The sequence below is a fragment of the Lemur catta genome, chromosome X (genome assembly GCF_020740605.2).
Source record: "Lemur catta isolate mLemCat1 chromosome X, mLemCat1.pri, whole genome shotgun sequence".
NCBI classification, from domain to species: domain Eukaryota; kingdom Metazoa; phylum Chordata; class Mammalia; order Primates; family Lemuridae; genus Lemur; species Lemur catta.
Window position 1 is genome coordinate 68,761,370 of NC_059155.1, and position 27,906 is coordinate 68,789,275.

Genomic DNA, 27,906 nt, shown 5'->3' on the forward strand with positions numbered 1-27,906 from the left:
CACAGAGGTGCAAAACGCTGGCTTAGGAGGGGTACAGAAATGGGAATATGGGGGCTCCCTGGGTTTAGGGACAGAGGGAGCCACTCCTATCCCAGGTCTGAAGGATCGAGGGTAGGAACCAAGTGCCGGAATCCAAAAAGAGTCAGCCACCTCCAGCTCAGGAGCACAGCCAGCAGGTGTGTCCCCGGGGAGGGAGCAGACAGGACCAGTAGCATGACTCCTCTCCCAGCTCACCTTTGGGCACACCACACGCTCTCCCCAGGAGTCCAGCTGAGGGCAAGCCAAGGACAAAGGGACCTGTCACTGCACTACAGGTCAGCCCAGAGTAGGTGCGGAAGAGCTGGGAGGAGATCTGAGGCGGAGAGTGCCCAGGACAGACATTGGCGACACTTCGTCATTTCCACCACACACCATGAGTGATGCTCAACCTTCACTTTGCCATTTTTACCTGGGAAAGCCCCTGAGGAAACCGTGCCTGGAAGAGCAGGGCGCCTACTAAAGAGGAGTTAAATGCATTTGTCTGTTGTAAGTTTTTCCAAAAGCTTTTCTCAAGTCACAGGGATCTGCAACCGCCTGTCTGCTTGTGAAAGACAAACCACTCTCACAGAAGCAAATAAACAGCCTCGGGAAAATTCAGGTCCACAGGTAAGTGCATCAGCGTGTGAGCTTTGGCACTGTATGGAGAACATGCTCATATTTTCTGACGGTAGAATTTCTCTTAAGTAATTTCATGGAGTTAAAATAACAACATCCCACAATGTCCCACAAATAACGTTGTGAATTTCTTTCTCTCCATCAGCTGAAAAAAGTTAAGCACCACTCTCAGAACTCAAGTCAGCGTGCCCGAATGTTATCATTTTTTCATCTACCTTTGAACCTCGTAGAAAGCTCTTACATGAGGTATAAATCAAGAACAGGACACCCGTAGACCACTGAGAGACCGTGCTGCGTCTTCCTTAATTTCCCCCAGGCTAGATGTTGGCCAGCTTCACTTCCTGTGATTTGCATTATGAAAACAATAGGGGTCTTTCAGTAGAAAAATCCACCACATGATTGACTGTGCTGCTTCCAACTACATACGTCCATGTGTTCCCTCCCTCATCCTCTCATCCTGCATCTTCAGACTTGCTCCATTCCCCCAAATACACACACACACACACACACACACACACACACACTCAGCTTCCTGCAGGGCAATGCGTGTCCTATTCACATTGACTAGCTGTTGGCCAAAATCTGAGGGTGGAAAATGAGCTCCAGTCTCAAAATTAAGATGAGCAGAGTGATAATGCTTTGAGAAGTTGCTACCAAGCCAATCAGAATTTATGAGCCCAAATATTGACAAAGAATAACCCAGTGGGCTTCTTTTCATCCACTCAGTGAGTATTTGTTGAGTCCCTAAAGGTGCCAGAGACTATCACAGTTACTGAATATATGATGGTGAGAAAAGCAGACAAAAGCCTTACTTTCATGGTGCTTATGCTCTGCCAAGAGAAGACAGTCAGGAAATGTCACAAATAAGCTGATTGCGACTATGTTAGAAGGTGACACATGTCATAGGAGAAAATAAGGCAGAGAGAAGAGGCAGGGTTTGTAACGTAAGACTTTATATACTTAAGATTTAGCAAATCTAATTTATTTGTGTGCTTTTTTTTATTACCCTTTCATTGTTTTTCCTTTTGGTCTCAAATAGAAAAAAAAAACCTTTCAAACAAAGCACTTTATGAAAACAAGCGTGGCATGTTTTCATGATACCACGTGTGAGGCAACTTCGTTCTACATTCTGCTGGGGGATCAGGGTGTGTGGTTAGGATAGAGGGTGATTTTGTAGCTTTAAAGGAATTGTCTGTTTGAACTGTTTCATATTTCTCATAAGTATGAAAACAAGAATTAAGAGAAGAGAAGAGAGAACCAAGCTGAGTCCCTAGGTCCCCAGTGTAGAAGCCCATTGGAACGGAGAAGCGTTCCCGGGATCTTAACCCTGAAATGTCCACATTGACTCTGTCCAGTAGAACCTTCTGAGCTAAGACAGATGCTCTCCCTCTGGGATGTCCAATGCCATTGTCACCAGCTGTTCCTAGCTGCTGTCCACGTGTGGTTATTGAGCACGTGGCACGTGGCTTGTGAAACTGTGGGACTGACATTTAAATTTTCATTTAATTAGTTTATATTCAAATAACCACATGTGGTCAGCGGCTGCTGTATTAAAGAATACAGGTCCGCACCTCCCTCCTGCCATTTCTACATGTGACAGTTTGTCTCCGGTGTCCGATACCCTTTTTGTGGCTGCTGTATAATTTCATAAGGAACCGACAGATAGACCATCCTCATTTCAATCCAATGCACTTCGGTTCCATTCAATTTGATTAAGGAGTGTGCATTGATCAACCAGCTTATGCCAAGTATAATGCTAAGATGAAGGCGTCTTTGTCCTTGTGTGTGTCGGTAAGTTCTTAGACCACAACCTGAGTCCTCCCTACCCCTGCACGGGCTCCACCCCACCAGCCAACAGGGGTCTCTTCGTGTCTACGCCCCACCTACCGCAACTCAGATAAATTTTAATCGGTAAGAAATACTTTAAACCTAGTTCACCAACTGTATATTTTAAGTCCCCCATTAAAAGGAGCCTTAAAATATGTAACCGCTCTCCTTATGTAATTGACTGAACTATGTCCTATACGGGAAAATGAAGTTTAAAAAATTCCCTACCTATGCAAAGCTGATAAAAAAAGAAAAACCTGTCAATATTTGTAGTCTCTCCTCTGATATAATTTATAGTTATTTAAGTTAACCTCTCTTCTAGTTAATAGATAGAAGGCAAATTGGGATACTAATGGGGATTGGTCTCCCCCAAAGAAGCCCTGGAGATTAAAGAGTGATTTTTTTTTTAAAGAAGCATCTCTAGAAAACCCAATAAGGTTATACAAAAGTGGGAGAAATAACGGGAAGACTGCAACAAGGGTACAGGAACAAAAGGTTTATTTGGGCTCAGTCCACAGAGAAACTCTCAAAACGAGGGAGGTGACACCTCATGGCTGTCCCCAGCAGGGCTAAGGGAGAGATGAAATAGTTCTACCTGGGCGGCGTCCGGCAGCAGGGAAGGGCTGCGCCCGAGGAACGTGGAGTCCAGGAACTTAAGTCCTTTCCACACAGGCCAAGCAGCCTTGGAAGCCGAGCTCTGTAGGTAAAGTGGGATCGGAGAGACCGTCTGCAGGGCGCTGGCTGCATGCACTACAATTGCAGAGAAACTAATTTGGAGGAAGCCCTCCAGAAGCCTCTTTGGGGAGAAAACATAAAATGTAATCCAAAGGTCTAGAGAAAATGGGGATGTAACTAGTCTACTTTCCTCACTGCACACTATTGCACTGTTCTGCTCCTTCCTCAGAACTTGACCCAAAAGAGGCTCACGTTATGTGACCATTCTAGCTTTGGTTTTTATTTCCAGGAATCTGAGAAGTGAAAAGTTTCAACATCCGACACCATCGTCACTTGATGGAGCTCTAGATCCGTGCCTTCCTTGGCTCACCGCTCCTGTTTCACTGAACTAGAGAAGCCAGAAGCCTCACACTGGGGGCCACGGTCCAGAAGACGCCTTGGCTTGGCCTTGAGGCATCACAGAGCAAGAGAGCCGCGGAGCCTGGGGAAATGGAGATTCATGCAAATGCTGCCACAAGAGAGAGTTGTCTGGAGCACTCAGTGAAAGGAGCCCAGTCGGGGATGTGTATAAGATCATGCATAATTTAATTTAATTTAGCACAACCACGTTTTAATTTAATGGAACATGACAGAACTTGTGATATTCACTTATAAATGCAGGCGACTCAAAATCACGCCAATACATTAGGCAAAGGCTTCTCCTTCCCCAGCCCTCCCTCTGCTTACTTTAATAGCTATGTAATAACACAGAGTTTACATTTCAAAGTAAACAGAAAACATATTTTCCTCCCCAAATTGCTTCCATTACAGAGCCTGTCTCCAGCCTTCTCTGGGAGAGACCACCGTGTGCTTTCTCATGGGATCACAAACTGTTTATATTTACTAGTGTTTGGGTTTTTTCTCTGAAGAATTTAAGGGTATGCAGTGGGGAGTTGGTAATAAAGATTTTCTCAGAAAATAATCCAAGAAAAGAGAACAACATTTAATGGTCTTGCCTGCTGTGGGCAGAGCCCAGGAATAGCGGTTATATTAGGTGCTACGCTGGGACCAGGTTTGAGGGGGAAATTCGTGTGCAAACATTCCTCTTCAAGCTATGATGCCACTGTGAGTTTGCAACAAGTATTTCTTTAAAGGGAATCAAAGGCTTTTATCCCCTCAAAGATCCTTCAGTGGAGATGGCTTAAGGCACAGATTTGGATTGGAGTGGTTGACTGGGGACTGTGATGGTTATACGTCAGGGTGACATTCAGGATTTGGGGCTGTGTGTCTTGCTAGCACATAAGCTCTTACAGACCATACGGCAGGGCTGCCCTCCCCAGCTCCCTCACCCTCCCTCCCTGCCTTCCTTCTTGCCTTCCCTCCTGCTTTCCCTGCCTTCCTTCTCTCCCTCCTTCTCTTTCTTTCCTTCCTTCCATCATCCCTCCGTCCTCACCCTCATTTTATTTTCTCCTTCTAATAATATTTCACTTATAGAATTTCTGTAAGATGACTATGCACTATGAAACTTCTGAAAATATTACTTAAAAAAGCAAAAATGACAATACGTAAATAAATAAATAACCCACACCCCAAACCAAGACTATTGTGAGAACAGTTAGAGTCAGGGTAGTGCCTTGGGATGTGAGCAAGAAAGGAAGCCCCCCAGAGTGCCGAAAACCCCCCATTTCTTCATCCGGTGAGTGTGGGTTTTCATAGGTAAAAATTCATTGAGCTGGACAACTAAAATATTTGCATTTTATTGTATGTATTTCATATTTCAACAGGAAGAGAAATTTAGGAAATAAAATATAAATGCCTTCCTCTTACCACCCTGTGGAAATTGAAGTGAAGCTCCTCCCACCTACGCATGCGTGCTGGCATGTACCTCTGCGTGGGAGCTCGTGTGCATGTGTTGAACCGTGTGCACATGTGACTTTAAACCACTTCTTCCCCTTGCTAATAAATGCGAACACTTTGTCAGGTTGCTTAATATTCTTCTGCAGTATACCTTTTAAAGATGGTAAAATTTGTTCAATTTTTAACCATTTCTCTATAGTGAGGCATTTGGGTTATTTTCTGTTTCCAACCATGAAAACAACACTCTAATCGGCATACTTGTAGCTCACTGGATGTTCAGTATGCTGCTATTTTGTCGTACAGTTAAAATTAGTTTTCTACATTTGTCATTTTAATTTCCCTGCTTTAATGAATCTTCTGATGCCTCCATGGGATGGGGGAATCTTTAATATTGGCCATAACTATTTTGTATTTGAATGTTGAAAAGAAAACCATATTTTTCGTAGTAAAGAGAAAAGTTATTTTGAAGATGTAAATGAAGAAAAATAAAGAAGGCCTTTCCCCCTTCTTTTTGCTCTTACATATACCAATATATCTTTTTAATGGTTTTGCCATTTTTAAAAACTATTTAACCATCTGGGAGCTTTTTAAATGCTTTGAGAGGTTGGAGTAGAGATGCGGTTCTTCTCATAAATAACCAAAGCCCATTCCACAGGAATAAAGAGCCTCTCTTATTTTTTAAATAATAAATAAAATAAGACCCATATTATTAAAACAATTGTTACCTAATTTAGCCAGCATTCTTTTTAATATTTTTATTGTTAATGGATGTGGAGGGGGATAATCTGATTCCAGGGAAACCAGAGGATTTGGAAGGAGAAGGAAAGACTAAAACTGGATTTGAATACCGGTAAAGGAAATAGCAGAACAGAATAAACAATACGAGTAATGCTACAGTCATCCAAGCAGAGAGCTGGAGGTCCATTCTTTCCCGAGACACCATCGTGGACACCAGGGCATATCTGAAGTTGCAGGAAATGAGTGGGTTCTGGGATATGTTAGAGCACAGTTGAAACTGATTCCCAAGAAAACAAGGAAGAGCAGCTCTCACAGGTAAGTGGCAGAAAGTGCAGAGACATTCACTTTTATGCCATGTTGGATATAGGTAAACCTGATTCCAAAAGAGAAGTGAGAAGCAGTGAATTCTCTCAAGGATAACGTGATTTAGGGGAGAAAAGCAATTTAGGAAACAACCACAGACTGTGAATCTCATTCTACAGCTCTGGAGGATGTGTTTGGTGCCAGGCTCTTTGATGGCAGGTGGGGAAGGGAAGGGGAACACTCCAAGAATGAATAAGATACAACTCTGCTCTAAAGCAGGGTTTGCCAGCTTCGGTCCTTGTTGACATTTTGTACATGGTGAGTCTTTGTCAGGGGACTACCCTGTGCTGTGTAGGATGTTTAGCAGCACCCCTGGCTTCTACCCAGTAGATGCCACCTCCTCCCAGTAGTGACAACCAAGAATATCTTCAGTGTTTCCTGGAGAACACACTCATTCCCAGTTTGGAATCAAGGCTATATAAATCATTTCAATATAGTGTGTTAGGTGCTGTAAGGGAGACATTGCAAAGAGTTTGAGGCGAGTAGAAGACAATTCTGCTGAGATTATAAAAAAAAAATCTATCAGCAAGTATGATATTTGAGTGGGGTTATAAAATAAGATTTTCTCAGATGAACCAGGAGGAGAAAGTTAATCTAGGTAGAAGGAACACGGTGGACATAGGAGTGTCTTTTGAAGGGGTAGGTGCAGACCATTGTGGGAAAGGGATTTTAACTGCTGAGACTTTGCAGGGATGCTGAGGCTTTCCAGGGATACTGAGGCTAATCGTGGAGGCTTTTGTAGGTACCATGAGAGATTTCAATGTTATCCTCTAGGAAATGGAAAATACTGAGGGAATGATGTCAGAGGTCAAGGGGATGACTTAGAAAGTTGTTTTGGCTGGTAATGTAAAGGTTTTTTATAGATTAGGAAAAAAAGCAATTTAAAGACCTTTGTAAGATTCCAGAAAAGCAGTCAGATCCATATAATGAAAATGAAAACATGGTAACATGTTGAATCCAAACAGGAAGTGATTGTTCCACTCCCTGGATTAGAAGGGACATTTAGGTGAGATAAAACTTATAAGTGAAAATCTCTAAGGAATCCTTCCTTTGTTCTCTACCATGCTAATTCTCAATATTTATATTTTCAGCCCAGCTGCTCATTAGAAAATCTAAGAAAATCATTTTGTAACCTGAATTCTTTCCATGTAAGATTTGGGGGGACAGGTTTTATCATGAATTTATTGACATGGAGAGAAAAAAGCAACATGGGGACCCAGGTTCTTGGAACACAGAAGTTTAAAAACACATTGTCTCTTACCTATTATCCCATTCAACCTCAAACACGAATAGGAAACACACTCTCCTCCACATACAACATGGGTGACATTTTGCTGGCTTTACCATGTCTGAAATGAATGATTCCTCTGCCCTTCAAGAATCCAGTCTCTCAGAACGATGTCAGCTTCCACATCTGTATTTGATGGGAAATTTTTAAATCTCAGAATGCAATTTTAACATACGCTTTCACATGAGTGATTCCATTTTTCCCCCATTGGCACATTGGGTCAGACCAAAGTTTTTTTTAAAAAAAAACCTTGGTGAAAGATACATGAAATTTGACATTATGTACCCAAAACCCAATCAGATTGTCTATTTACAAAGGTCCTAATGAGGAAAACTACAAGAGTCATCACTCAATAATCACCTATTCAAGTTTCTCCTTGATAGCCTCATTCCCATTATTATATTGTGCACTAGCTTGTGCACTACTGAATAACCTACTACTGAAATGTCCATGTGGAATTATGTAAAGATACTAGACCAAAAAAACGGTGTGAATGTCATTGACAGAATCAGTACCAGTCCATGATAACTTAGACAGATGCTCTATTTTAGCTCAGGAATGAATTTCTAACTTGCAAATCATTTTTGAATTTTAATGTTATCCTTCGCAGTGGGTTCCTGGGCAAATGACTTTGTTCTAACTAACTTGAATTCATGTTCTTTTTGAATTCCAGAAACAGGATGTGACTTCTTACAGTACAGCCTTAATTTAGACATTACCAAGGACACACTGAATCTATCTTTTCAGAGAGTGATTTTCAAACTGTGCTCCAAGGGTGGGTAGAAGAGGGAGAGTGTGGAAGAGTGAGGAAGGGAAGGGGAGAGATGGGTGGGTGGTCTAGAGTCCCCACTGCCTCACTTACCAGAGAAGTATGGTTTAATTCTTTCACATATTAGCTGTATTCCAAAGACATTTCAGTGTAGAGTAAATGCTGGAAGAATATTTCAGAAGGAGATTTTGGCTTCTTAAACATGCCCTGAGCAAAGGGTATAATTATGGGATTCCAAAAGAGAAATGAATTTGCTTTCCATTCTTATTTTGTTCTCATATCTTCCTTCGGTAATGCAGGATAATCTAATGAGTTGGCAACGTGAGGTAGTAGGGTTGTTGGGTTAAGAAAAGTAGAGCTTGTTTCCAACAGTCTTCATTTGCTTACTTGTAATAGGGGGGTTGCAATTTCTGCCCCAGCTTCTTTACAAAAGGTTGTGAAGATGAAATGAAATACTAATTTTAAAAATAGTTTATAAACTGTAAAGTGTGGTGCAATGGATGGTGTGATGCAAATAAAACTCCAAGGAGTAGGCAATAAATGATTCTTCTCCCCAGAAGTAAAGGATATTGTGTCATGAGAACCTTGTATACGCTTCTGTGAAGTTGAAATTGGTGGTGCTTTGAAATTGTAACCGCATGCCTTGGACCACGTTCCCATAGACTGCAATGCCACTTTAAAGGAAGCCCTTAGAGTTTTCTACAACAATCTAATTTTTTCCTAAGAAATTCTAGATTTTACCAGAAAGAAGATTTATGCTGATTTGAAAAGGGAAAGAATTTGCCATATACTGATTTTTTTTTTCTCCAGGGGTGTTCTTATTTTTCCAATGGTCAGGTCTACTGGCAACCTCAGTCCTACACACTGTGCTGCAGATTGCAAAATAATTCTTTTCAGGGGAGATCCCCACCTTGACCTTCAAGACCTGGTCTGACTGTCTACCTCTGGGTCACTTACTGAGCATTCAACCTGCGTCCTTGTTGAAACCACACTCCCCTCTGTGCCAGGCAGCGCTTGGTACACACCCTGAATTGTAGCACTCACCACACAGTCAGAAACATCTTCTGCTTCTGTTTGCTCCTACCCGAGGGTTATTTGCATGCACAGAAGGGATTTCACTCATCTTGGCATGCCCTGTGTATGGTCTGGCTTGTACACTAAGCAGATGCCCTATTCAAAAAAGGTTAATAAAGAATTGGATACAAAGCACATTTTAAAAAATATGTCATGATGTCTATATGAAAAGCGAATTGAGTATTCAAAGTAGTACTCTAGCCTCAACTCATATTGATGCAGATTCCTTGTGAATTATGAATCTCCCCCTCAAGTAATTATTCTGAAACTTTTAATGTTTCCTAAATTAGGCTTGCATCTGTGTTTGTAGCAACATTGACAATAAAAGTGCTTTACTTAGGAGGTTGACTCCACGAGAACTTGTAGCAAACGACATTGCGGTACCTGCTAAGGAAAAGAAGCCCCATGGAAGATCATAAAAAGAACATCTGGAATTGTCCTGAAAGCATAAAATTAAAGAGAGTGTTGAAGCTCTAAGGAATTTATCAAATAGGAACACTGTTTCTTGACACCATATTCAATTCCTAGCCAATACTAAAAAGCATAATAATAAACCTTTCCGAATGCAGAGTTTGTGGGGAGCAATCCAAAGCCAAACAGGTTCTCTTGTTCCTGATGCAAATCTGACTTATACATCCTCAGCAGTGTGTTCATTACTGGCCTCTTGGCTTCTTTGGTGAAAATCTCATTTCCTTTGCTTCAAAACAAAAGTAAAATTTCACTCTACATCTTAGGAAGACAGAGCTGGGGACTTGGTTGGCAATTTCATAAAAGATCGGCAAGTGGAATGTAGACCAGGACAGGATGTATTACATAAATTCATATTTTGTTGGCAAAAGGCAAATAATGGAAGTGAGAATAATAAAACACAAAGATAATAAAAAATAAATGTTCCTCCAAATGGGCACGTTTTAGAAAATATCTTCTTAGAAATGTGGATTTTAATTTGTCAATGCTAAAAAATAATAAAACACCCATCTGCTTTAGTGAGCTGATTCATTATGAATACCTCTCCAGGCTAAAGAAAATCACACACACACACACACATGCATACAAGCACATGCACAAACCTCTCTTCAGACTACACAGTCTGCATGCAGCTAATATAGAGATGGGAGGTAGAACAGAAAGTATATTAATCCATGCCATGAGCAAGCTGCGAGATTTTAGATAACACGCTTGCCCTGTATGGGCTTCTGTTCTTCACCTGAAAATAAACAAAGAAACAAACAAAAAAAGTCCTGTACCAGAATATTTAAGAGTCACATCCTCAAGTGCCTGCAGCATTCATTCAGGTGATAGAAATGAGTCTGCAAAGGGCTAGGTGTAAAGCAATAGGGAGGGGTGAAGCCTGTGGCACACTGGAAAGTTTATGCTGCTAGTGTCAAACTTTGACCAGCGAAACTGTAAGGTATTTCATATCAAGAATTTTTTGATTTCTATATTGGACATTTCCTGTGCCCCAATAGCAAGTTTAACATATATGATAAACTTGGTTACATACGATAACTTGGTTATCACTTTCTTCATAAAGCATTCAATGGAACTTGGTTTTGTTATTGTCACTGTATTGTTGTCACTTCAGTTGGTCAAGATGCTTGCAGACAACACAATGTGCTTTGAGAGAGTTTAAGCAGAGAAGGCTCTCTGTGGGGTACAGATAACTCACAGTCATAGGAAGGAATTCTAAACTAGACTCAAAGACACACTTCCTGGAGAAACTGCTAGAACCACAGTGCAGAAGTGGCCTTATAAAGGAGTTTCACCAATGCTCATGGTTTCACCAATAAATGGCTGCCAAAAGCCCGCCTTGAAACCACGCTGCCTCTGTAGTCGACAGAGAACTCCTGCCACCTCCAACTCCAGGAATACGTTCCTCCGTGACCACCCACACCAGTGGACTGAGAGCTCTGGGTGTGGTCACTGTCTACTCCCAGCTCTGCTACAAACAACGCCCCAAGAGGAAGAATCTGCCCAGCAGCCTACACCACGTTTGTGTCTCTGCCACGAGAGAAGCTTGAGATGTTTTCTTTTTATTTAAAGCATTTTGCGTGTTACTTTGCAAAGTCAGATTTACAGTGAGAGGACGTGTGAAATGAAAACACCATGCTTCAGAGATGTTAAGCAACCCAGCATGGCACGTGTGTACAACAATCACAAAGTAACAATTCATCACTCCTGGCTATTAGCTTAAAGGTTGGAGATTTAAAGATGAACAACATGTGTATTTTTTTTTTCCCTTGGGAACTTTTGATTGGCTGGCAGGATTGTGACTTACGACTCTTGTTTGTATCTTTTTCCTGGATAAATTGCATATCCCAGGGAAGTTTGTGAATTTGGCTTCTGGAGTTGGCCCTTGAGAGAAAACTGGTAGATTGACAGCCAAAAGCTTAATTGCTACTCAGGCAATTAAGTTATTCTCTGAAATTTAAAGGACTTTACTAGGCAGAGAGGGTGTTAAGATGTTTATGTTACCAACATAAATAAACCCAATGGCGGTGATCAAAGCTTTCTTATTACAAAGAGAGAGAGAGAAAGAAATAAAAAGTGGAGGAGGGAGAGAAGGAGGAAGTGAAAAGAATGTTTGCTATTTTAGGAAAAATGTAGACATTAATTTTTAAAAGAAAACCATTCATTTTGGTTATATACTTTTGTTCAAAATTATGGATTTTGTTTTCATATATATAAAAAGCACGCATTTACTAGTAGTCAAAGAAGGCTAATTTCTCATTTCAAATACATATAAAGCAGGCATTTACTATTAGTCAAAGGCTAATTTCTCGTTTCATATATGCCAGAAAGCATGCATTTACTAGTAATCAAAGAAGTATTTGCTGTGGACTAAAAACTTAAGAAACCCTGAAATTTTACTCATTCTTTCTAGGGTACTGTGGCTCTATGGGAAATAAAACTTTTGTTCTAGAGGAGGATTTCTCAGCCGTGGGAATACTGGCTACGTTCTGTCCTCTTGCCTTACACCTTTGCATTCATTTACAGCACCTGCTAAAACCTGGAGGTACCTGCCTGTGTGGCCGTCAGGTATTCTGATGCAAGACCTCTTTCCTGCCCAGATAACACCTCTGCGCTGGATAATTCTTTGCTGTGGTCGGAGAGGGGCCGTCCTGTGCATTGCAGGATGCTGACCCATGTCCCCAGCCTCTACCCAGGAGATGCCAGGAGCCTCCCCTGCTTCCCTACTCAAGTTGTGACAACCAAAAGTGTCTCCAAGCAAAGCCAAATGTCCCCTGGGGCACAAATTGCCGATCCCCGTTTAATAATCTATTTTCTAGTTGTAAAGTCAAAGGAAAATTACTTCCTTCTCATGTCACTCTGCAATACCTGAAAATAGAGAAGAATAAATAGATTCTTTTTTTTCTCTCTTGCTTCAAAATCATTACAAAAAAACATATTTATCCCCTCAGGACCTGTCCTTCAAACCGATGAAGACGGAGTCAGATGAGTCAGTTGGCTTCTCAGGCCCCTGGTGGAAGGACGACGAGGACGTTGAATATTCTCGCTGCCCTCCTCACCTTGCCACGACCCCTTCCCCGTTGGCAGGGCGGGCAGACAGCCACACAATCCTGCCATCTGCTTGCATCTAATTCACACCATTTCCTTCTGTGAAAATTTTCTCCCATATTCAACAAATGTCTAATTTCATTTTTATGATAGTTTTTTTTTTTAAAGAAAGATTGGATTCTCTAAAAAGTCAGAAGACACATTTATGGTGGAAGATTAGATAATATTTTTCCCCCCACTGACAGCGCCAGATTTCTCATTAGGGAATCAAGTTGCATATATCTTTAATGCTCACGCAGCCGTTTGTATGAATATCATGCCGTATGATGCATTAAATCACTAATGCATTTAAATTTTAAATAAACATTTGTGCCAGTGCTAGATGTCTTTGCACTTGGATGGGTAAATTTTCTCCTTCGAGGTCCTGGCTGGAATTGAGAGTCTTACGAAAGAAACACCTTTGGGTTGGCACGAACACAACCACCACTGGAAAACAATACCTTGTTTTGGTTTTGTGTGGCATTTGGAGGGCAAGGGGGCCTGGGCAGAGTTGAATAGCACATCTTTTTGTTCCTTTTTGAAGGCTTTACTCACAGCTCTGCTCAAAGAATTATTCCACACAATATATGACACCCTGGGGAGTCCGTCGGCGAGTAATTAATTTTTTTGCCCGTATTATAAGACCATTTGCAAGCTGTCTGGAAGCCAAGTGTCTGTCCTTTGAAATCACTTTCTGGAGACTAGCTTCCAGTTGTCCCTCATGGTCATGCACGCCACGGGAGTTGTCCGTTGTATCTGACGTATTGGCAGTTGGCTGCAGGCAGGATCAATATCATGCATTGCTAATAAGAAACAAGCAAGGCGTTTTTGCAAGGGGGCAATGGCTTTCCTCATTATTTCTGTCTTGTTGGGGGTGTGTTCAGAGCCCGCTCTTCTAGGGTGCCTGGCGATCGTCGATTCTGAACTTTGTCACGTGTCTGGATCGGACGTCACATGACACAGGGATGGTTTGCTAGCTCCTCTGGCCAAAGCTCAGTGTGGTTTTCCCTCATCCACCACGGTGTGCCTTTACCTAAGGGATGGACCACGATATCAGTGGAAGGAGGTGATTATTAGAGCCAGCTACAACCCCACTTTTGTAATTCATGCTGAATTCCAGAGTTTTCACACTTTGAAGGATTTCGTTCCATTTTTCCCTGGTTGAATAGCCTATCACCTACGAAGACAATGAATACGATTGGGAAAGATCAGATGATCTCTAGCTTGTACACTGGTAATGGCTTTTATGGCAGGGATTTATGGATTACATACCAAATCAAGGATGATGTATGTGAAACTAGAGTTTCTTGCGTTTGGACTGGAAGCCCTTTCCGAATTTTCTTATCCATACTGGAGATATTATCTCTCAATGCCCACCTCCTCCATCACATGGGGAAGCTGCAGTTCACATGCAAACCCAGGACTTAGAAAGAAAATCCAAGACCTGATGTTGACAAAATACCCACCATAGTCCTGTCATCTTGAAATGTACAATATATTATTGTTATCTATAGTCACCTTACTGTGCAATAAAACACCAGAACATATTTCTCCTATTTTACCGTAACTTAGTACCTGTTGACAACCTCTCCCCATCTCCCTGTGACCCTTATTCTCTGGTAACCAAATTCTACTCTCTTTCTCTTTATTACTCTTGACCTTCTGTCTTCAGTGTACTGTAGTCAGTGTAGAGATCTTTCACCTCCTTGGTTAAATCTATTTCTAGGTATCTTATTTTATTTGTAGCTATTTTAATTGGGATTATTTTCTTGATGTTTTAAAATAGTTTACTATCAACATATAGGAACACTTCTGATTTTTTAAAATATTGATCTCTGCATGAATGTCCACATGCAAAAGAATGAAACTAGACCCCTCTCACTGTATACAAATATCAACAAACAAATTTGCTGAATTTCTAAGAGATTTTTGAAGGAGTTTTTAGAGTTTTCTATATATAATATCAGGGCATTTGGAAACAGGGAAAATTTCACTTTCTCCTTTCCGATTTAGATGTCTTTTATTTCTTTTTCTTACCTGATTGCTCTGTCTGGGACTTCCAGTACTATGTTGAATAAGAGTGGTGAGAGTAGGTATCCTTGTCTTCTTGTTCTAAATCTTAGAGGAAAAGCTTTCAACATTTTCCTCTTTGGTATGATATTAGCTGTAGGTTTGTCATATATGGCTTTTATTGTGTTGAGGTGCATACATTCTACGCCTATTTTGTTGAGAGTTTTTTATCAAGAATTTGATGTTGAATTTTGTCAAGCATTTTTTCTGCATCCATTGAAATGATCATATGATTTTATCCTTCCTTCTGCTAACGTGATGAATCACATTTGTTTATTTGCCTATGTTAAGTCATCCTTATATCTCTACAATGAATCCCATTTGATCATGGTGAATGATATTTTTAATATGCTGTTGAATTAGGTTTGCTAGTAATTTGTTAACTATTTTTGCATCTATGTTTATCAGGGATGTTGGCCTGTAATTTTCTTGTTTGTTATGTCCTTGTTTGATTTTGGTGTCAGGGTAATGCTGGCCTAGTAGAATGAATTTGGAAGCATTTCTTCCTCTTCAATTTTCTTGAATAGTTGGAGTAAAATTGATATTAGTTCTTCATATGTTTGGTAGAATTCAGCAATGAAGCCATCAAGTCCTGGGATTTTCTTTGATGGAAGACTTTTTCTTGCTGATTCAATCTTGTTACTTTTTATGGTCTGTTCAGATTTTCTATTTCATCATGATTCAATCTTGGTAGGTTGCGTGGGTCAAGGAATTTATCCATTTCCTCCATTTTTCCATCCCATTACCTTGAGTCTGTGTGAGTCCTTGTGGCTTAGATGTGTTTCTTGGAGACAACAAATACTTGCATTTTTTTTTCATCCCTTCAGCCAGTCTGTTTTTTAAGCGGGGCATTAAGGCTGTTCACATTCAGTGTTAGTATTGATATGTGGGAGGCTGTTCTGTTCAGCATTTGAATGATATATTATTGTTTTGTTTTCCTTCCTGTGCTATTGTTTTATAAGAGCTGTGAGATATAACTTTTGGGTGTTTTTAGACTGGATGGTATCTATTGTGCTGTCCCATGTATAATGCACTTCTGAGCATTTCTTGTAGGGCAGGTCTACTAGTGACAAATTCCCTTAGTGTTTGCTTGTCTGGGAAAGTCTTTATTTCTCCACTATTTACAAAACTTAGTTTTTCAGGATACAAAATTCTTGGTTGGAAGTTGTTCTGTTTAAGAAGACTAAAAATGGAGCCCCTATCCTTTCCGACTTGTAAGGTCTCTGCTGAGAAGTCTGCTGTTAGCCTGATGGGTTTCCCTTTGTAAGTTAATTGTTGCTTTCACCTTGGAGCATGCAGACTTTTCTTCTTCATTTTTGACTTTGGCCAGGTTGATGAGTATGTGTCTTAGAGATGTCCTATTTGCTATGAATTTTCCCACTGTTTGATTACTATCTTATATCTGAATATTTGAATCTTCTAGTGATACCAGGGATGTTTTCCTTAATAATTCCTTTGAACAGATTTTCCATGCTTTTTGCTTTTTTTCCCTTCTCCTTCAGGGATATCTATAATTCATATATTGGCTTTTTTTCACATGGCCCCGTATTTCTCTGAGTGATTGTTCATTCTTTTTTATCCTTTTTCCTGCATCTTTTACTGACTGGGTTAGTTCAAAAGCCTTGTCTCCAAGCTCTGAAATTCTTTCTTTTGCTTGGGCTAGTCTATTTTTGAAGGTTTCTGATGCATTTTGAAACTCCCTAAATGATTCTTTCATTTCTTTAAGTTCTGTTATACCCTTTCTTACATTGTCTATCTCTTTAGTGAGTTTTTCATATTTCATTCATGTTCTGAAAATTTTTTTTTTGTTTTCTTTGTTTTGGTTTTCAACTTTCTGTTCAATTCCATTCATCTTGTTTACCATCCATGTTCTGAATTCCATTTCTGACATTTTGACAATTTCCTTTTGGTTGGGGTCCATTACTACGGATCTATTGTGAGGTGATGTCAAGCTAGCTTGTTTTTTGCATTGCCAGAATTCTTTTGCTGGTTTCTTCTCATCTGAAACCTCTCCTCTCAGCTCAGGGTTTGTGGTACACCTGTTCTCCTTTGCTGGGACCTCTCCTACTTAATGACAAGGAGAAGAAATCTCTGGACAGTGCTGTTGTGTCCTCCTCTGAGGACTGGCCTGGTAGGAGAGTTGCAGATGCACTGAGAGCCTGCAACACAGTTGTTCTTCTGCATCATCCCATTACCCTGTGGTTGTCACCGTCCAAACCAGTGCTGGAGGATATTCATTCAGGTTGGTATGTTGGTCCCCAGTCCTCTGTTGATAGCTTGCATGGGGGCTGGGCAATGCCTCTCCTCAGAGGCAGGTGGCATGACCTTGGCTGGTGCCTGGGCAGGTCATGAGACTGCACCTGGCAGCAGGGAAGGTCACAGGACCTTGAGGGGTACCTGGGCATGTTAAGGAACTTTGCCAGTGTCTGGGCAGGTCATGGGACCTCGGCAGGCACCTCTGCAGGTGGCAGGACCTTGGCAGGTCCTTGGGTGGGTTGCAGGAGGTTGGCTAGGGCTTCTGTAGGTGCAGAGACTTTGGTGGGTACCTGGGTGCATTGAAGGACCACAGCCAGTGATGGGGCAGGTTGTGGGACCTTTGTGGGTGCCTAGGCATGTCACATGACTGCAGCTGGCAGTGGGTTGGGTCGTGGGAACTTGGTGGGTGCCCGAGTATGTCAGGGGTCTTGGCCAGTGCCTGGGCAGGTTGCAGGACCACAGCCAGTGGTGGGCTGGCTCCTCTCAGGCTGGTGGAGCCAGGGACATGCATGGCTCCCTGCTGGGCAGTTGCAGTGACTAAAGCGCTCCCTCCACCCAGGTGTGACTGTGGCAGCTGCTGTGTTGCCACTCAGGTGGCAGTCACAGTGCTATCAAGATGGCAAGATGGCAGCAGCAGATGCTGAAGGCTGGTAGGTGCTTGCTCTGCTCAGATCCCTGGAAGATTGTGGGGGGCGGGGTGTGCACAGCACCCAGTCACAGTGCATGTGAGAGCACCCAGCCTCCTCACTCCCTCCCTGGCCTGGCAGGTGTAACGGGGAGGTGGCTGCAGCGGACCCAACCCCTCTGCAGACTGAGCGCTCTGAGGCTGAGAGTACCGAATGGCAACTGTTGCAGTGACCTGGGACCAGAAGTTGGTGGGACCCCACTGTGCCCACTCTCTGGTGCAGGGCTGCCACAGTCTCCAAGTAGCTCCTAGATTAGTTTGGAGGCCCGCTGTGCTGGAGGAGCCCCTCACAGCTTGGATTTCAGTGTCTTCTGGGGAAGTTCAGAGCCCCAGTGATCTCTCCCCCGACCCTTCCCCACATAGGGATGGTTCCCCCAGGGGCCCTCTGATCATGCTGAGCGTATCACCCCACCTCTCTCTACCCCCTTGGGTGTCTCCAGTCACTTCTCTGATGATTGACAATGCTGTCTCTCAGACGGTCCATCCACGGGTGAACTTTTACCCAAAACCTTTGAGCCTCTCCTTGAGAGCAACAAGAGCAGGCTGCTTATAGTCTCCTATCTTGGCTCCTGGCCCTGCGTTCTGTTTCAGTTCTGTTCTTCCCCTCTAGGTGGTCACAGATTTGTTTCCTGAACTTCTGAATGTGATTTGTTGGCAAAGTTCTCCAAGTTCTTCCTTTGCCAGACGATTCTCTTGAACCCGTCTCAAGTCATGGTTTCTATGTTCCATAGCTCTCCCTTTTCTTTTTTTCCAAAAGACTCTTCTGTCTTTGTTGCACATACTCATGACCCAGCACGTGTCCCTCCAGCTGTGGGACTCTGGTCTTCTGCTGAGTTGAGGAGGTGACTACGGTCATGGTCGCCAAACAGTATCCCCAAAAGAACTGGATAATGAAAGATAGATGTGTGCTCTCCTAGTAGCCAAGAGAACAAGGGTATTCTAGACTAACGGGCCCTTTTCCTGCATTGATTCTCACCTAGACCTACCTGCCAGATTGTTCCTTTGCAGCAAGAATCACTCATTCACTTCTATTATCACCTATACTGAGTAAAGCTCTGGTATTCACCAAGGATACTGAGAGCTATGTCATGATGACATGCCGTGACAGAACGTTATCAGAGAGTGTAATGCACAGCATTTATTTTTTTTTACTTACATCAGTCTCAGAAACAGAAGAAATGAGGTAGACTTTACTGATTCCCTCTGTAAATTGGGTGCTGTGCTAGGTGTTTGTGATTCCAGAGTAAGTAGACAGAGTTCCTGCCCTCAAAGAGTTTGTGCTCAGCTTTCCTCTTGAATCCAGTGTATTCAATTGATCCCCCACATAGAGATCCCAGGGTACTTACTGGTTTCATTATTAAGAAATTGGAGAAAAATATCTCAAGGGTGAATCACTCAAAATGTCATGTCCAATCAACTGGAAGTTGTAACTTTGAGTAAACATGTGAATGCTTCTCTCTGGGCCTTAGATTAGAAGATTGTGTTCACATTATAAGAAATTATGTTCTTAGCCATTTCTATGTTTATGTAGAAGTCAATAATAATCCTAACATTTAGGGAGTATTTTAATACACTACTCATTTTACATTTGTCAATGATTTAATTCTTCAAACAATTCCCTGGTGTAAGCTGTTATTATTTTCACCAATTTCACGGATGAGTAAACTGAACTTATAGAGATGTTAAAGAACTTTCTAGGCTGGTGAGAGGCAGAATGGGATCTGGGACAGGACAATCTGTCTGCATTTCCTCCCTCCATGAATTATTAAAGCAAAACACCTACGTCAATATGTGGTTTTGCCAGTCAAGCTCTGGCCTGCTTTTACGGTGTTTGTCACAAGCCAGCAACAATGACGAAAACGTGGCAAATCAACCTACACGCGCCCCATGGCTTATATCTGTGGTTGTACTGTCAGCCAACAGAGTTTAATATTTTTTTCAAAAAATTCAGCGTTTCAAAAGTTTTTCTCTAAGTCCTTGAACAAGCAGAAACCTGGATCCTGGACTAGAAACCCAGGCCGTATTCCATAAATACTTGTGGAATGAACCAAATTCCACTTGCACCTCAGAGTCACTATTTCCATTATCTGTACGGATCCACCCCCCCCTCCATCCCCCGCACCCCCACCCCCGCCCCCGGTCATAGTGAGGAAAAGATCTTTCAGAGATGACAGGTAATCATTGTCCTATTTGTCACAATTCCATAAAAAAAATAAGTCTGTGCTTTTAGACAGCTACTCTTTGTGTGTAAATGTGTGGATTTCAGAGTTGTGACTATGTGCACTGTCTCAGTTTTATTTATGTACCTCAGCTCTGTTGCTGCCAGGACAATACAGTTTGGCCCATCACGGCTACCCACATTGGAAGGGTGTGAGTGGGCACATGTTCTGGCTCTGGGGAGACTGGGAGCTGCCGGCGGGCATAGTCTGTGACCCAGATCTCTTTTTTGTCTCCCCAGTACGGCACCAGTTGCAGGTACCCTGCGAGTGTGGGTGGCTGAGCATGTGGGCTTGTTTGCAGGTACAAAAAGAGCCAATTAGCTTCCAAAAGGAGCAAAAGAAGGCAGCGAGAACCAGAACTGTCGTCTAGAAATAGATCCTTAAGAACCCCAGTTCAGCTTGATCGTGGTCATTCTTTTACAGCAGAGACATACACCGAATCATCATGTTGTACATGTTAAATATGAACATTTTGTTTGTCAATTATACATCAATAAAGCTGGGGGGCGGAAAGCTCAAAGAAAGGGAGCCTTAGCTCAAGTCACAATAGTCTCTACTGGTGGTTTGTCTTCAGTGGCTCAACACAAACCCAGTTTCCTTCACTAGAAGCCTTTGCCAAGTGCACTAAGGGGCACTGTCTGGGGTCTCAGAGGACCTGAGTCCACACTGCCCTCTACCCCCAGCTTTATGGCCTGATACCAATCACCAGGTTCTTTGGCCTTTGACCCATCTCCCCAAATCCACACTTATCTTGCCCTCGTGTGGAGATATTGATATGATCATGCCCCTTTTCCACTTAAGAGCCTCTGGTAACTTCTGATTTCTTCTAGGATCAAAACAGAAATCTATAAAGCTGCTGCCCCCTGGGCCTGGAGTTTACTGCCACAGGACCTTTGCACATGCAGCCTGAGAGAACTGCCCAACCATTCTCCCCCAACTAGTCTACAAGCTTCCAGAGGGCAGGGAGTAGGTCTATATTTTTTCTCACCTTTGTAATCCTTGCCATGATATCCATGAGACCGAGCACAAGGTAAATGCACAGATGTGTGTACAGGTGTGTGCATGCGTGAGGTGCTGTCTAAGGCCCTCTGTCACCTTTCCTTCCACAGCTAAGCAGGCACGGTTATCTTTTGGTCCTCTTCTGTCCCCTGTTAATCATAACATACCGTGCATGGGCAAATGGAACAGGGCAAAAGTGCCAATCCCAAATCTGGCTAGTAAACATGCAAACTATGAGAACTATTTCCCCACCAAAATGAGTCACCCAGGTACGGCACAGGACTAACACGCAGCATTATGCATGTCACAGTCACTGCAGGAGTGGCATCCAAAGGGGACAGGAAGAGGGAATCCCAGCCCTTTCCCAAGCCAGGGCTGGGAAGAAGGTAAGCAAATGAGGTGCTTGGTCTCAAAAATTTAAGGGTGTACACACTAAAAAAACCTCAGTCATGGAGACAAATGATAGTTTAAGGCAATATTTTTTCTCAATCAGAATTAGTGCAAAACCTCCAGGAAAAGCAGAATATCAAAATGAGAAGTGAAAGCAACATCAGTATTGAATTTTCTTTGGCCCTAAACTCCAATGGCTCAGCACAGAGTGGCCAGTGATCCTGTCTTTATTTAAATGTTTGACGTTGTGTTCTTCATCGATGCTTTACATTAATTCTTACTTGTTTAAATAGCGCATTAAAATATTATTTATCTCGACGGCAGAGTTAAATGTTGCACTAGAGGCAAAGGCTCAATAAATAATAATTCCCCTCATCACCCTAACCAAGGCCCAGTCCTGAACCACCACGAGAAACACCTCGTCAGAAAACCTCACAAGTCCTCCAAAATTGTTCTGGCACATTTAGAAAGAAACTAAACACTCCAAGAAAAATAAATTTTTTTTTCTAAAAAGAGAAAGAATAGTAAGTATGAAGCATATGTTCATAGTGTACCTCAATGATGTGTTTTTTTCCCCAGAAAAGAATCTTGAAGTTTAAATCAAAACAACCTACATGAAAATCTGAATTAATTATTTTTACAAGGATCTGCCTTGAGTAACTAATTCAAGGAGAACTCACGAACGCAGGCTTTACGCCGGAAGGTTTGCTGAGCACTAAGTACTTTGCACACCCAGATGGGAGAAATTCTCCTTTGAGAGTAATACAGCTTTGGAAGCAGAATTTATGGTCTTCTCATAACCTGTTTTGATGGTTAATAGTCAATGATATTGGGCAACCCAAAGTTTAAGAGAACTGTCAGGTTGCACTGGTTTGGGTTAATGTTGTGAATGTGAAATCTTCCAAATTGTCCACCCAGAAGCTGACCATGATTTGCATTGCCAAATAGTTCTGAAGGTGTCCATGGTTTCTTGTTTTCTTTTTTTAATGTTTATATATAAGTGGATGTCCCCAAATATTACTGGTTTTATTAAAAGCCACGTCCTTTTATTCACATGATCGTGTCTATAGCTCCTATCAGCTCCTCCTCCTCTAAGCCCGATAACGTTTGTTGTCTTTGGGGCATAATTTCCATTTATTTTCACACGTGTGGGCCTTGACTCTCCAATTAGTTTGCAAGTGCTTTGTGGATTAAAAGGTGTAAGTGCTTTTACAGCCAATTTACCCTGGTTTTAAAACAAAGTATTAGCAAGGTGTTTGTACTGTAGTATTAGTATATGATCTCTAAACATTTCCACTTATTTTTAAATTGAGAAACCCGGAATGCAAAATTAAGAATCATGAATTACAATATTTCTGCTTCCCTCCTCATTCCCGTGAATGCACAACACATTCTCTTAGAAATTGCATTAAATTGGTGGGATTTTAAAAAATTTATTCTGTGGGAATTTCACAGCTTTTTAACATAAGGTGAAAAGTGAATCTTTTTTTTTTTTTTTTTTCTCCTTGGCAGATGAAAGGAATATAAAACAACAGATTGACTTTCTGGGCATGAATCTCAGGACGAGAGAAATATAGAGTCACATATTGTAGATGAGAAGAGGGGAAAAAAAACCCAAATTCTCATGAATCATGTGTAATGTTCAAGTGCTAAACTATTGAGACTTCATCACCGGAAAATATATAGTAAGCGAAAGCTGTACATTTCATTTTCGTCAATTTCTTTTCCTTATCTAGCTTAGTAAACGCTTTGTGTGGAGCTTTTTGTATCTTTTAATAATGTACTACCTACACATATTTTATTTGGTTAAATATGAGACAGCAAATGCTGACGGATATTCTGAGCTGATCTGAAAGGCAGGTCCAAGACTAGACTGGTGTCATTGGCTCCTAATTTATGTCCGGGACATACGGGTGTCTTTTGATGCATCCTATAATTCCTTGCGATGATGGATACGCACATATAGCACTAGATATCCCAGCTTCTGTTGCTCTTAGCTCTGGGGTATTGCTTTGATTTATTTCTCTGCTGGGGCCTCTGGGTCATTCTTTCTGTGTGCAAAGCCCCTCTCTTGTTTTATTCTAGTGCATAACCCTCTCCTTCCCACCAGTCTCGCTCTCACACGCTGTGTCATGCATAACATTTTCTTTTTGACCTACTGTGCACACGGACACTAAATACGTATCTTCCCATCCACGGCAAGGGGCACTGATTGGATGGCCGTGAGCATTTCCTCTTTTGCACCCCTTTCAGAGTTCCTGTGGGCCAGGAGTGAGACTGTCAGTGATAATCAGTTTCTTTCAGTCTGCTGTCACGCGGTTTTCTAAAGCCCCCGTTGGTGGTAAGTTGCTCCCAGCGCACTGGTGGGCTGGCTGGACTTGCACTGGGCCTCTGGGCAGAAACACGCCCTGCCCTGAGAGCAACGAAAACATTTATACCTGTGCACAGCCCCTTGTCACTGGAATGGCCCTTGGTGTGTTCAAGCCACTGGCCATTTAGAATAATTCTACGACGGCACACGCTGATGCGCAGGGTAGTGGCCAACTTAGGTGCCCGGGCACGGGGGACGGAGCTTTGGTGCACGCCCAGGCCAGCACGGCACACAGGCTGCAGTTCCCGCCGCTCTCCCAGCTTCGCCAAGCACGTGGTTCTAACCTGGCGGCTCACCTGGCTGTCCTCAGCTATTTACAAGCTAAATGTGATCCCACCTGGCAAGAGCCCATCTGTCTAGAAACCCAGAGTGAGGGGCGGGAAATAGAATTTGAGGGATTGGAAAATGGGAGAAAAACATCTCCTTCTGTTTGTGTTTTCTAATGTGTTCTGGACTAAATGCTGAGGAGTCACAGGGTGCAGAGTGAACACACCTGTGTGGACCCAAGTGGGAAGAGGAGCTTTGGCTGAGGTTCTAGCGCCACCTTCCTCCACCCCCACAGGCTCCCACAATGACAAATAACAGAAAACACGTTCTTACAGAGTACACGGGAAAGATTTAAGTGCATTGTCTAAAGCAGGCCACGTGGCCACACCTGAGTGCCAGTGGGCTTGACACACCAGCTGCCCCCAAAAGAGATTTAGAATATTTGTAAATAGGCTTCATGACTCCTTAATTGGGTTTCCTTTTGGATTTCTTCTCAGGATGTTTATTTACTATTTACAAGAACACAAGTTTATGTTTCAACTTAACTGACTGTGTCAAGTGTTTTTTGTTGTGGTGGTGGTTAAGCTTTCTGTGCCTTACGTAAATGAGCCTTTCCTACTTGGAAGTCATAAAAATATTCCCATCTGTTGTCTTCTAAATGTGTTGCCATTTTGCCTCGTACATTTATACCTATTGGAGCTGTTTTGTAATGCATGGTGTGAGGTAGTGATTTGTGTTTTGCTTTTCTTTCTTTTTCCCCCATATATAATGAATTGCTACCATGACATTTTTTTAAGTACTTCTTTTCTAAACTTTGACTTTGTTAGTTCTTTCTACAGTCTGTCAAGGCTGCCACGTAAAATTGTTCAAATTTGATGGGAACAGTGTAGGGTGGGGTGCTGAGCGTCTAGACTGCAATGCCAATGACGCCCTCTAGAGTTTTGCTTTGCAGAGGCTCTAACGTTTTGCCATGGTTTGAACATCCCCTTCGAAACTCATGTTGAAATTAATTGTCATTGTGAGTATTAAGAGGTGGGACCCTTAGGAGGTGATTAGATCATGAGAGCTCTACCTTCATCGACAGATGACGGTCGTTATTGTGAAAATGGGGTCCTTATTGCTGAAGCAGGCTGTTAGAACGCAAGCTCTGCCCTCCCTTCCTCTGGTCCTGTCACCCTCTTGTCCTTGTGCCTTCCACCAACGGATGACACGGCACAAAGGCCCTCGCCAGACGCCAGCGTCATGCCCTGAACGTCCCAGCTCCAGAACCACGCCCCAAACAAACTCCTATTGCTTACAAATCAGCCTGCCTGTGGTATTTTGTTATAGCAACGCAAGTCAGACAAGACAGGCTTTCTATTTGTTTGGTTTGCTTTGCTTTTGTTTGGTTTTGTATTTCCTTAGTTTCTACTTTTATCTTCATTATTTTGCTGTTCATTCCCTATATTCCTAACTTGGATGATTATTTCATTAAGGTTTGGCTTTATTTTTTTCCCTAGCATAAGCATTTTGTCTATAAATTTCTCTCTAATTTTATTTTAGTGGAATTGACTGATTTTAATATGCAGTATTTGTTTAGTCCTAATCATTTTTTTCATTTTTATTATTATTTCCCTTTTAGCCATTCATATTTAGAATGATATTTTGATTGTGAAAATAGGGACGCCGGTTATAATTTACTCGATTTTAAATTTAATTTTATTGTGCTCAGAGAATGTTATCTGCATGAGTCCTATTGTTTTAATGTGTTGAGATTTGCCAGAGCAGGGAGACACTTTTTGTACATGCTTCATACTTGGAAATTATATTAATAAATACCCTCCAATCATCGGGTTAAAGGTTTATTTTATATTCATTATATTGTCATGGTAATTGTTTAAATAATCAATATTTTTTGCCTTTTTCCTTTTATTCTATTTTTCTTTTGTTTTTGACTCCACATTCTATGAGTTAATAAGAAAGGTGATGTTGATTTTTCAGTATTGTCATGTACTTCTGATTTACTTATTTTGAGCAATATTGTCAGTAGCATAAAATTTAGAAGTTTTTATATTTTCCTAGTGAATAAACTATCTTTTTGTATGTGTTCTGCAGTGCCCTTCTTTGTCTCTATTCATGAGATTTGCCTTGAGTTCCTTTTCTTGAGAGTAATACATTCACAGCAGATTTTTTTACTTTAATGTCATCTGGTACATCTTTTCCCAACATTTTAATTCCATTTTAATAATCTATACTTTTGCATTTGCAGAGACTAGTATATGTCCATGTCTGGCTGTTTTTGAGAGTCAATAAAGCCCCACTATAATGCAACTAAGTTATTAAAAAAACTCATATGAATCATCTTTCAGATAAGCATGTTCTTCAGGGCTTAAATAATGTCCCAAGCAAGTGTGAGAAGCTTGTGGAGCCATGTTTCAGAGATATATAACCTTCCCACTCCTGACTGTGGCTGCCATTCCTGGGGGGTTGCTCTCTACTCCAGATTAATAACAATGGTGGAAGTTCCGGGTCAGTGGCTGCCGGGGACCATACCGCTGATTCCAGCAGCCACACCATTCATGGGGGCCCAATTTTGGGTCCAATCTGAGATAATTAGGTCAGAAGAGTATCCAGTGCTAGAGATTTATATATAGTTTCTTGCTATTTTTCCACACTTGACTAGCCCTCATGACAAAGTATGTTTCAAGACACATTTAATGCTTATGAAAATGTGTCATATATTATGTTTTGATGAACTATAATTAATAAAAGTACAAAGATAACTCAATTAGAAGAAAAATGTTAACATTTGAGTCATTACTTTTTTAGGGATTAAGAAAAAGTTAATCTTCAATTGATATGTGAGTATAGGAAAGAATAGTGAAATAGCCAATATGTTTTTTTAAAAAAATCTATTGAATTGTGGTTATAATTCTTTGCCAAGGATAAAATAACAATTTATGGAGGGGAAATAGTAGCATAAAATTTGTAACTATTAAAGAAAAGTTTTATTGTATATTTTTAAAATGGATAATATTTTTCAAGTCACTGTGATATAAATGGATATAATTGGATACATTTGTAAGAGCAATGTAAAATTTTTATTTTAATATGTCAGAGTTATACAGAACTGAAAACTATATTGTTGTCAAACATTTAAATTAATAATGAAAGGCTTTAAATGCTAAGTAAAATGTTTTCCAGTTAATAATGAAAATATCTCAGAGGGGTGGGGAACCTGAAGCCTTGGGCCCACATGTGGCCTTCTGGACCCTTGAGTGCAGCCTTTTGACTGAATCCACATTTTACAGAACAAATCCTTCCAATAAGGTATTTATTCTGTGAAGTTTGGATCTGGTCAAGGGGCCACATTTGGGGATCTGGAGGGCCACATATAGCCCAGAGCAGATCACTTATGAATATTGATGCTTAAATATTGAATAAAATATTATCAAACAGAATCCAACACCACACTGAAAAAATGTCATGTCCACATGGGATTCATTCTAGAAATGCAAACAAGGATGCAAAATATCTGCACTGCTATTCAACATTGTGCTGAAAGTGTCTGCTAACGCACGGAAACAAACAAAAAACAATTAGAGGCATATGTAGTAGTTAAAAAATAAATTTGTATTATTTTTCAGATGATATCTGGAAACCTTAGAGAATTAATGATGCAACTAATTCAAACAATAAGATAGTTCAGTAAATTAGCTATGAATATAACACAGATATTATTAATATTAATATACTCCATGAATAAAAAATTAGAGTATATAACATTAGAGAGAAAACTCTATGTACAATGACTCAAAAGAAGATGACATACTTAGGAATACACTTAAAAAGGAATGTGCAAAATCTATAATTAAAAAACCTTTAAAA